The sequence below is a fragment of the Giraffa tippelskirchi genome, chromosome 8, assembly GCF_054371585.1.
Source record: "Giraffa tippelskirchi isolate mGirTip1 chromosome 8, T2T-mGirTip1v1.2.pri, whole genome shotgun sequence".
Taxonomy (NCBI): domain Eukaryota; kingdom Metazoa; phylum Chordata; class Mammalia; order Artiodactyla; family Giraffidae; genus Giraffa; species Giraffa tippelskirchi.
Window position 1 is genome coordinate 53731156 of NC_137282.1, and position 12250 is coordinate 53743405.

Here is a 12250-nt window from a genome sequence, read left to right on the forward strand (position 1 = left end):
AAAACTCTTTGAAAGGCAGAAAGAGCTTCTATCATCAGGCTGTCTCCTCTTCATTATTTTACCAAGCAAGACAGCAAGGCACAGACAGGAAGGGCGGTTTCTCGGAATTCTAGGAAGACTGGTCTAGACTCATGATTATTAAGCTGCAGATTGCAACCAACTAGTAAGGGTTGTGAAATCAGTTTTGTAAAACAAGAGTCAAAGAGAGAACCGAGAGAACATGACAGAATGGAAGGGGTTAGCTTACATCACATGTAGTAAGAATGAAGTTTATGACCTTTTTGTTCATTTATATACCCAATAAATACCTAATAAATATAAATATGCGTATGTCTATGTATACATATACATAAGCATGGCTGCCAAGCAAATGTATTTCCTAGCCTATGTTGCCAGAAAAAAGTGGGAAAACCAGCAGCAGTTTGGGCACTGTGTCCCGGCAGAAGTGAGGTTAGCGGACTGCCTGGCTGCGTGGGAAATAGCAGGGTTCTCAGACTTCGAGACAGAGAAGGCAATGGCACCCCACTCCAGTACTCTTGCCTGGAAAATCCCATGGACGGAGGAGCCTGGTAGGCTACAGTCCATGGGGTCGCTAAGAGTCGGACACGGCTGAGCGACTTCACTTTCACTTTTCCCTTTCATGCACTGGAGAAGGAAATGGCAATCCACTCCAGTATTCTTGCCTGGAGAATCCCAAGGACGGCGGAGCCTGATGGGCTGCCGTCTATGGGGTCGCACAGAGTCAGACACGACTGAAGCGACTTAGCAGCAGCAGCAGCAGCAGAATTCGAGATAGATGCTCAGGCCAAGGTGAATCCTGACCGCCTTCAGGCCAGCATCTCAGCATCTCATTACCGCATAGCCCCGCTGCTCACCTCCCCACCCCCAACCTCTCCTCCTGCTGCTTGCTCAGCTAGCTTGTCCTCCTCTACCCCTCCGACCACCCTGCTTTTGCCAGGCCACCTGGTTATTCAGACCAATTCGGTGATATCTTCTCTAGCTCTGGTCCAAGTTGGGACCTCTAAAATCCCACACTGAGACAGAGCCTTGGGTGTACATTGTGTATGTCTTAGGTGATCCCAGAAAATGGGAGAGTGAGGCAGGGAAGAAGGGTAAATAACCTAAGTGTTGACCATCAAGGTCACTGCCAAGGTGCCGAGTGAGGGGTTGAATTGCAGGAAGCAGAGGAACGCTTCCTCTAGTGGTCCAGGGAGGAGGCTGTTTATCCATCAACTTCCAGTGGTTGTGGGTTCCCTGGGGACGTTAACTTCTCTGCACTTCTGGGCTGTGCTTACTTGGAGCCAAGTGGGCTGGTGCGGTTTTGGTGATGACCCCAGGCAGAAAGTACAAGACCCTGACAGATACTCCTGTATCATCTGAGCTACAGGGAGACGTCCCCTGCAGTGGTGGCTGAAATTAGACGTGGGACATGAGGGACTGAGAAGCTTCTACTCTGCCCTGTGTGTCTCTCATGTCTGTCACACAGCCTTGGACTTGGGAGCTTCTCACCACTTTGCCAACAAGGGTCCGTCTAGTCAAAGCTATGATTTTCCCAGTAGTCACGTATGGATGTGAGAGGTGAACCATAAAGAAGGCTGAGAGCTGAAGAATTGATGCTTTTGAACTGTGGTCCTGGAGAAGACTCTTGAGAGTCCCTTGGACTGCAAGGAGATCAAACCAGTGAATCCTACAGGAAATCAACCCTGAATATTCATTGGAAGGACTCATGCTGAAGCAGAAGCTCCAATACTTTGGCCACCTTATGTGAAGAGCCAATCATTGGAAAAGACCCTGATGCCGTCAGAGATGGAAGGCAGGAGGAGAAGGGGATGACAGAGGATGAGATGGTTGGATGGCATCACCAACTCAATGGACATGAACTTGGGTAAACTCCAGGAGATGGTGAAGGACAGGGAAGCCTAGCATGCTGCAGTCCATGGAGTCTCAAAGAGTCGTATGTGACTTAACGACTGAACAACAGCAACAAGGTATATGAAATAACAAAAGCAGGGATGAAATGCAGCATCCTGAATCCTAACACAGCCTGCTCCTTCCAGGATCCCACACAGCCCCAACCATGGATTTTAGTTTGCAGACTTTCTGGCTTGTTCTTTAGTTGGACTAATTTATCTAATACTCCCTTGAGTGTCCACATTTTTTAGTATTATACAACTATATTTACAGGTGAAAATTATTTGTTTTCTACACAGAAGAAACTTCCTTTCTATCTCACTTGAATTATTTATGTCTCTTGGAAGAAGGCTGAACACAAAGACTACATCCCCGATTTCTCATCACTTCAGGAATCTGGTAGTAAAGGCAGCCTGGGAATTACAGATGCTGCCGACGGGAAGGATAAATCACCAAGAACTCGGGTTCCTCATGGAGAAGAGGCCCACGCACAGACGAGCTTTTCCAGAGAACACGTCCCTCAGGCGCGTCTGCTTTTGAAATGTGGATTCAGTCCCGAGTGTTTCCATAAACGTAGAGGAGATTTAGTGCCTTCCGTGTCTGCCTCTGCTCTCATTAGGTTTTGAGCATTTTCTTCCAACATCAGTGGAATTTAGAAGTGGCAAAATCCTAATTATAGGCTTTTCAGATTTACCAGCAAATATGTGCTGTGTGTGGTTTCCCCAGAATTCACTTTTGTACACATCAGTGGGTTGACCAGTTGCTCATGTGCCGTGGTGAACCTGGGAAGTTTCATTATCCTAATTAGCTTCTGTGTCTCCTGAGACTCATGACAAGATAGTGTCTTAAGCTGATTGCTGTTGTGGATATAAATATAAGCGCTTTCACCATCCACTTGGCTACCCCATCATCGAGAAAAAGTGTTTACTTTTTGGAGGTTCCGGGTCCTTTCCGCATCTATTCTCTTCCTACACGGTGAGGGTTGGCAGCTAGGGAGCCTGAAACCAGGTGTTGCTTTTCTACCACCCAAGAGCCATGCTGCTTTGCAAATTCACTTGCCAATAGAAGAGGGGGATTTTCGACAGATGGTGGCTATCAGTTCCCGCAGTAAAATTGCTCTCTCTCACTTAGGAGCCTTTAGGAAATGCTGCTCCTTATGTGAAATGCCTTCCTGCCCTCTCTTTGTCAGCCACCATGACATTTAAAACTGTGCTCAAATGCAGTCTCCTCCAGGAAGCCCTCCTTGATTCTCACCCGGAATGAGGTGCTCTTTATAGCCCAGTAGAGTCCGTATTCCATTTTTCAGCTTACTGCTTCTGTCCTTGCTGTAAAGCACCTTGCTTTGTAGCAAGGTCTGTCTGTGTCTTGTTATATGGTGTCCCCACATCCAGCTACAGGGCCAGGCAAGTAGGAGGGGCTGAAACGGACATACTTGCTTTGCTGGTGTTTCCATATTTAGAAGCATGTAAAGTTACAAAGTCCTGAACACACTCCACCTCACCCCCATGTTGGTGATGGTGTAGTCACTAAGTCATGTCCAACTCTTGCAACCCCATGGACTTTAGCCCGCTAGGCTCCTCTGTCCATGAGATTCTCCAGGCAAGAGTAATGGAGTGGATTGCCGTTTTCTATCCAAGGGATCTTCCCCACCAAGGGATCGAACCCAAATCTCCTGAATTGCAGGCAAATTCTTTACCTATTGAGGCACAGGGTAGCACAAATACCCTCCAAGGAACCCTCGTATCTTATAGCATAGAAGTTGCTGTAGGTTTATATATTTTTCATTGTACAATCACATATAATCACCCTGAAATATGATAATGTCCAAACTGCCCTATCCTCTGTTTCTAGTCTTTCAAAAAAAGCTAGTGTCTCCTGCTTGTTTTATTTCCCTAATGAGCATCAATTAGCTGACCTCCCTGGTACCATAAATATTAGGCTTTCACCATTAATGTGCCCCATGCTTATGGCAGGCAGAACAGCGTAAGTCAGAAGATCTGTATACAGCAAAGCCCACTGTATAGATTCATGATAAAGCTAGTAAGTATTGGACAGCTGATAGCCTGTGTAATAATTAACAGATGTACACACATACAACACACAAAGAAAGACTGATTTACATCACAAGGATTTTAATTAGAATTTTATTAGCATAATTGACATGGTGTTAAAATTAATTAGCAATTGTTTTTCCGAAGTTGTCTTTAAGGAAATTTCTTGAAGGCACACTGGAAAACATTTTGTGAGCTGTTTCTATACAAAAACAAGAACATGACTGTAGATGATTTTTAATATATCAGTGTCACTTAGCGTTTGTGTTTCTTTTGTAGTTCTGATCTCACAGGGCTTTAAATATACAGTAGGTGGTTCTCATGCCATATCGCCATAAATATTGACATAATGTTTCATGTAAAAAGAGAAATAACCTGCAGCCATGAATCTGCCTAGAGCAACGTAACTAAGAATGCACTGAATTATTTAAGTTCACACCTGAATGATGTCTGACATGGTCCAGAAACCAGCATAGCATATTTTTCTCTAATTCATAATGAAAAAAAAACATTGTAAAATATAATACACATTGGGAGATAAATTATTTTTTCTGTTGCAAAATAAAAAAACAGCAGCCCAGGAAAATGGGTAATTTGCATTGATTGAATCAACTGATTGACGTGGAGTTTATATTCTGATGTAACACTTCAGTATGGTTTTTAGAACTGGTCCAGTGATTTAAATTATAATTGAGGAAAATCAAGTCATCTTCTTTTCATGCTGGAAAATGAGGCATATTCACTTTCCTGAAAAATGAAACTCACTTGAAATGCAACCTTCAGAATTATCTAAGTCCATCCCACAGCATTTCTAGCACATTAATGGGAATTTTAAACCATCCTCTGCATTGCCATGAAGGTTGTATATGGTCCAATCATTATTACACTGAGAAATAAAGACCATCACTTTGCACAACCCTAGGCATGTCATTCACATATGTGTGTCCAGAAACTGCTTTGTGCATTTGTGACAGGTATGTCATCAGCATCTCTGTGACTCAAGCTTTTCCAAAGAAACAGAGCCAGCAGGATGTGCAATAAAGAGAGAGATTTATTTCAGGAATTGACTAATTTAATTGTGACCTGTGGGCAAGTCCAAAATTTGCTGGGTAGGTCATCAGGCTGGAGACCTAGGGAAGAGTTGCAGTTTAAGTCTGAAGAAGGTCTGCTGGCAGAACTTCCTCTCCTTCCCAGAAAGTCAGTCTGCTTTTCAGACCGTCAGCTGATTCGATGAGGCCCACCTGCATTATGGAGAGCAGTCTGCTTTGCTCAAAGTCTGTTCATCTAAAAAATAACTTAACAGAAATATCTGCGGTAATGTTTGACCAAATATCTGAGTATGTATTGGCACATAAAATTAACCATAACAACATCATACTAAATAGATATGTTGTTGTTGTTCAGTGACTAAGTCGTGTCCAACTCTTTGTGATGCCGTGGACTGCAGCAGGCTTCCCTACCCTTCACTGTCTTCCAGAGTTTGCTCAAACTCGTGTCCATTGAGTCAGTGATGCCATCCAACCATCTCATCCTCTTGTTGCCCCCGTCTTCTCTGCCTTCAGTCTTTCCCAGCATCAGGGTCTTCTCCAATGAGTCGGCTCTTCTCATCAGGTGACCAAAGTATTGGAGCTTCAGCTTCAGCACCAGTCCTTCCAAAGAATATTCAGAGTTGATTTCCTTTAGGATTGATTGGTTTGACCTCCTTGCAGTCCAAGGGACTCTTAAGAGTCTTTGCCAACACCACAGTTCAAAAGCATCAGTTCTTCGGTGCTCAGCCTTCTTTATGGTCCAACTCTCACATCTGTACATGACTACTGGAAAAACCATAGCTTTAACTATATGCACCTTTGTCAGCAAAGTGATGTCTCTGCTTTTATTATGCTGTCCAGGTTTGTCATGGCTTTCCTTCCAAGGAGCAAGCATCTTTTAGTTACATGGCTGCAGTCACCAATCGCAGTGATTTTGGAGCCCAAGAAAATAGTCTGTCATTGCTTCCACTTTTTCCCCTTGGGGCTCTTCACTGAAGCAAGGAAAATCCTTCTCTCTTTGGGTACCTAAACTTAAAGGGCAAAAAATGTGGTCTAGCACCTCACAGGAGCATCCATGTCCTCTTGGTTTTCTCCTCCAGTCTTTTCCAGAACCCTTCTCTCAGTCCAGAGAGAGTTCAGATCTCCTCCTGGCATGATGTCAGCTTGAACTCCTCCCAGTCCTGGGGCTCTTAGAAACTTCTCTAAAACAGTCTCTAAAACAGACTTGTGTTTGATTTTCGAGGCTAAGTTTTTGTTTAGACTTAACAAAAACCTGTTTTTTCTGTCAGAGGCTCTTCTTCCATTGAATGCCCCCTAGCTGTCAGACTAGTATATCTACTTTGAAACCTGTCTTTTGAAACCCAGAGTGGTTGTGAGCTTACTTTGCACAAAGGGTGGAAGCTGTATTCTTCGCTAATGCTCTGATGCACCCACCTTTCAATATTTCTTAAAGTTCTCAAATGTCTAATATTTCCTAAAACTCAGGGATGGACTGTGCAAGTCATCCAAAAATTAAGTAATAATGATACATATAAGAAAACATTGCAGAGGAGAAAAAACATACTGGAGGAGAATTAGAACCTAAAATATAGTTTTTATTTGGTAACAGAATCAGAGGCCAGAAAACTTAGTACATATTATGTGACTTTCCAATTCTAATCATTACAGGTTAATTCTAAAAATAGTATCTAATGGTTTAATCCATCCATACCAATGGCCACTTTATACCTCAGTCCTTGTTTTTAGTCCCAGCTTAGTTTTTTTTTTTTTTTTTTCTTCTGCCATGTGTGTTAAATACAGAAGGAAGTACTAGCAAGAATAGTAATTCCTTTTTGAAAGGAATGTTGTGAAGTTCAGAGGATAGAGATACGTGAAGTCTGTAACTACACAGCTGCTCACCAGATAAAAGCCAGTCCTCCTGAGTCAGTGGTTGGGCATAAGGAGGATGTACACAGGGAGGAGGGCGGGTTCATAAGCACAGGCGAAATTGTACCAAGAGTCAGACGTAGTCTGAGAGTGACGGCTATCAGATGTACCCGTGAGCTTTGATCTTCCTCTGTCCTTGCTCAGGAAAACTTTTAGACCGAGGCTTGCCAAACAGAGCCAAAGCTGACAGCAGTTAAAGTAGCAAAAACAGATTTTATGCAGGAGTTATTGCAACGGTAGAAAGGAGACCCAAGTCTTGACTTGGGCTCAGTTCTGAATCCAAGAAATACGAAGTATTTATAGCTAAGGAGTGGAGAGAGGAGGTCAACAGGTGGGAAATTACTAAGAGGCTGAGGTAAAAGAAGAGCAATTGTAAGGTAATGGCATTTTTTGAGGATTTGAAAACTAGCAATTGAAGATTAGATCGGGGAGCATGTTACCTTGGCTCTAGAGCCTTCATTTATCTCTCTTTCATCTTCAAAAGATTTGAGGAGAAAGAAATGCTATATTGCAACAGGTTTGAACATGAGCGTTCTCTGGCGAAAATATATCATCATGTGAATGGCACAGTAGTGGGCATAGTCGCTGTTGTTAGTTAAGGTTGTAGTTAAATTTACATAGCCACAAATAAAAAGTAATGATTTCCCAATATAATATTTATTCATGGTTCATTGTTCTGTAAGTATTAAATGCAAGACTTATATTTAAATCATGAAAAAAAATTGAATCATGAAAGTCTATTTTTTTATCACCATTAACCGATTCAAAGAAAGAGATTAAGTCACACCCACCTGGGTGACCTAAATCAACACTCACTCCTAGCCCCTTGGGAGACACAGCAGTCATGCCGTGGAAGTGGGTGCTTGGTGTGCTGGTTTCAGGCGGTCACTCATAGTCCTCTGTAAACCAAGACCGCAGCGTTCATCTCAGTGAGGACTTGGAGCTTCTTGGAACCCACTTTTTAAAAAATGTCTTTAAAAGAGTGTTTTTTGAAAGGGCACGTGATTCTCTGGCCCATAACATCCCCCAAATTAGACATTTCTTTCTAGAAGGGAGAGTAGCATATTAATGGCCAACCCTCTTGGGTCTCCCTATTAAGTATACCTTCTTTGGTTATTTAAAAACAAGTATTTTTAGAGCTGTGAAACTGCATGGTGTGATACCGTAATGGTAGGTATGTGTCACTCCCTATACATTTGTCCAAAGCCATAGCTTCTACATCATCAAGATTGAACCTGGGCAAACTATGGACTTTGGGTGATTATGATGTGTCCACATTGGCTCAACGTGTGTAACAAAGGTTCCACTCTGGTTTGGGGGTGTTGATAACCAGGGATGCTGTGCAGGTGTGGGGCAGGGCACATAGAAGAAATCTCTGTTATCTTCTGCTCAGTTTTACTAATGACTTAGTTTATAAAGCTACTCTAAATAATAAAATCTATTAAAAACAAAAATCCAGTGTTTATTTAGCATCTCCTTCGTACCAGTCACCCTGCTGGCAGGTCAGGAATGTCAGGCAGGAGGTTTGAGCTGTTGCCTCTTGGGACCCAAGAATGTTTTCTGTTAATGCTAATGGGTCTGAGATTCTAACCCATCACCCCTGCCCCACACTGAGTACCCAGGTAAAATCCATGCCCACCAGCCTGCCAGCTGTGGTATTGAATCATCTGGAGAGAGGATTCTCCAACCCCACCTGAGTCTCCTCACATGACCCAACCTGGAGCAGAGATGAGCCATCCCTGCTGAGCCCTGCCCATATTAGATTTGTGAGCAGAATAAATGACTGTTGTTTCAAGCTACTGAGTTTTGAAGTGTTTGTTAGGTACTACATTATGGACTGAATTGGGTTCTGCCAAATTAATGTTTTGAAGACTTACCCCTGATACCTTGGAATGGGACTGTATTTGGACATAAGGTTTTTGAAAAATGATTATGTTTAAATGAGTTCAGTAGGGTGGGCTCTAATCTGGTAGTATGAGTGTCCTTGAGGAGATTTTGAACATGAGAGGCCAAGGGCGTGCAGGCACAGAAAAGAGACTGTGTAAGGACACAGAAAGAAGACATCCATCTGCAAGCCAAAGAGAGGGCCTCAGGAGAAACCAACCCTATGCTCGCTTCAGCAACTTATGTAATCAAATTGGAAAGATACAGAGATGAGCAAGGTCCTTGGGCAAAGGCCCCATGCAAATTCATGAAGCGCCCCATATGTTTTGGTGACAAGCATGCTACAGTGTATCAAGAAGTCAAATTGTAGTGTACACGTAAACTTATATAATGTCATAAACCAATGTTACTGCATTAAAAAAAAAAGAAGAAGAAACCAAATCTGCTGACCTCTTGGTCTTGGCTGGACTTCCAGCCTTTAGAACTGTGAGAAAACAAATGCGTATTGTTTAAGCCACCCAGTCTGTTTTATTTTGTTATAGCAGCCCTTGCAAACCAATATACATAATGGGAAAACAGATTCAGTCTCAAAAGGTTGACTTTATTTGTACAATCCTTCAAGTTTTTGCTGTTGGCTGTTCATTTTCTGTTGCTTCATGGAATGGTGTTTCCTATGATTGTCTGACGCAGTAGCACTAACACCTTTCATGGGGCTTCCTTGGTGACTAAGATGGTAAAGAATCTGCCTGAAATACAGGAAATCTGAGTTCGATCCTTGAGTCAAGAAGACCCCCTGGAGGGAGGGCATGGCAACCCACTCCAGTGTTCTTGCTGGGAGAACTCCATGGACAGAGGAGCCTGGCAGCTATGGTCCATAGGGTCACAGAGAGTAGAACACCACTGAGCAACTAACAAACACACACACAAATCACCTTTTGTAGGCTAATAATGTCAGTCAAAGGAACAGTTTACAAAAGCTGGTGGATTTCATGAACTTCTCCTAAAACACGACCTGCCTGAATCCCTGTTAGTCAGCAGTATAAACACACATGACCTTTCCTTCCCTCACTGAACTTATCTCCTGGGAAATTCACTGGGCTTGTGTAATTATTTCTGAAAGGTAAAGAAAACATTTGTCCCAAGGAACAAAGAGCTGCTACTAAAAGACTAAAAAGATAAAATGTTTGATACAGTGGGGTTTTTTTGTTTTTTTTTTGCAGCCAACAATCTACATGTTCATTCTAATTTATCTTGATTTCACATGAGGGAATCATGCATTATTTCATGGAGGATAAATCTTGATATTCTCGTTACTTCTTAGCCACTACTTTTGGGGCAATACCAAGCTGCTGTACCTGCTCCCACCTGGGTCAGGAGTAAGCCTTTCTCCAGCGACTGCCATCCACATCCCTTCCCTGTTGGCTCATTGTTGTGTCCTGGGAGTTGGAGACACACAGTTGGAGGGGGTTGAGGGTGTACAGGAGAAGGAGACTGGGCTAGTTAATAGAATCTTCAGGGCTGGGGCTCAGTGACGTCTTGACAGAAAAACTGGAGGGAGGAAGAAGCTTGACTCATTGAAAAAGACCCAGATGCTGGGAAAGATCGAGGGCAGGAGGAGACGGGGACAACAGAGGGTGAGATGGTTGGGTGGCATCACCGACTCAATGGTCATGGGTTTGAGTAAGCTCTGGGAGATAGTGAAGGACAGGGAACCCTGATGTACTGCAGCCCATGGAGTTGCAAAGGGTTGGACATGACTAAGCAACTAAACAACAAGAGGCCCCAGGGGCACAACTGAAAGCATTTGGTGATTGTAACAGAGTAAGAGAGAAACATGGAAGTGGACATTTCAGCCTGTTGCTGTGGAGTGAATCATCTCTTTGAGAAACATTTATGTTGAAGCCTTAACCCTCTCCCACAACATGTGACTGTATTTGGAGACAGAGTCTTTGAAGAAGTGATTAGGTTAGATGAGGTCATAAGTTGGAGTCCTGGTCTGATGGAACAGGTGTCTCTGTGAAAGAGGAAGTATGCCAAAGCTCTCTCCCTCTGGCACCCTGGGAGGAAGGTGGCCGTCTGCAAACCAGGAAGAGAGCCCTCACCAGAACTCCATCAGACTGGCACCCGATCTTAGACTTCCCAGCCTGCAGAACTGTGACATGTGTACTGTTTAAGTCACTGGGCCTGTGGTCCTTTGTTATGCCAGCCCCAGTAGACTAGGACATCTGTTAGTCCACCCAGGATGTTGGCCTGCTTTTAGTAGATTGATATGCATACTTGCTGGTCTCTGTGTGCCCCTTGCCATGTACAGTAAGGTATTTCTGGATTGTAAGTTTCTGAAATTTACAATAAATGTTGCTTATAGAGGTGATGCGGAAAGGAAGGCAAGCTTAAGTTCCATAATAGAAGACACCAGACTTTTAGACCTTACTTAGCTTTGGGGTGGATTGTTCTAGCTGCCTTACTTGAAAATAGATTGAAAGGGGAAGATTCAAAGAAGGCAGGCCTGTAGCTGAGGAGGCTATTGCAGAAATCTGGGGTAGAGTTGATGGTAGCTTGGGTCTTTCTGATGCAGAACTGAGGGGCAGGAGTGGTTAGGTTACATATATTTTGAAGGTCAAGGAGACAGACTTTGCTGGCATCTCAAAGTCGGCTTTATGTCCAGGCCACTGCGAGATTGGGGCGGTCATTCATTGACATGCTGGAGAGGGTGAGGGAAATGGTTCTGGAGTCAATTTCACAGTCACTATTCAGTCACGTTACATGTAAAATGTCACATACATGTCTGAGGGGAGGATCACAGAGGCTCAGGTAGCCAGTTTTTGAAGACAGGGAGCTCTGGATCAGCAGTGTAAAACCAAGAGGCATTAGTATAGAGAACCAAGCAGCTGTATTTTCTCAGGTGCCCAAGACAACCCAATGTCTTCATTCCCCAGTGTCATTATCAGTCTCAGAAGTGAACCAGTTTTGACAACAAGTTACACTGTCAACCATAGTCTGCCCCTCGTCTGATGAAAGTCATGACATGAGATGGGAGTCCCAGGGGAGGGGGTGAAGGTGAGGAAGAGAAGAGAAGCAGGATGAGCCCTGGGATCGCCATCACTTAGAGATCAGGAAATGAGGGAGGCCATCAAAGGAGGCTGTGAAAGAAGGCAACCAGGAGGGGCTCAGGTCCCAGAAGACAGTGTGCTGAGAAGGTGGGGTGGGGTGACCAATGGGGCCCCCAAGGCACAAACTTCAGGCATCTTCTCTGTCCATCTTCATTCATTTCCCCCAAGCTTATCCAGGCCCAAGGCTTACGTCCCCATCTGTGTTACAGTGACTCACCTGCAGACACCTCGATCTTCCGAACTGACCTCCCTGCTTCCATCTGTGCCCCTGCCCCGTCTCCTCGCCTGACAGGAGCCAGGGTAATACCTCATCAGAGGCTTCCCCTGAACACTGGCTTTT

General features: G+C 43.9%; 1 protein-coding gene and 1 non-coding gene across 4 annotated transcripts in view; both read left to right on the forward strand.

Moving 5' to 3' along the window:
- The window catches only part of CTNND2 (catenin delta 2), a 1052534-nt gene that overhangs the window by 707382 nt on the left and 332902 nt on the right, over positions 1–12250 (forward strand). The gene's annotated exons all lie outside the window — the stretch shown is intronic.
- On the forward strand, positions 9024–9127 carry LOC145519298 (U6 spliceosomal RNA). The gene has a single exon (XR_014063709.1). It is a non-coding gene; the product is annotated as a U6 spliceosomal RNA (small nuclear RNA).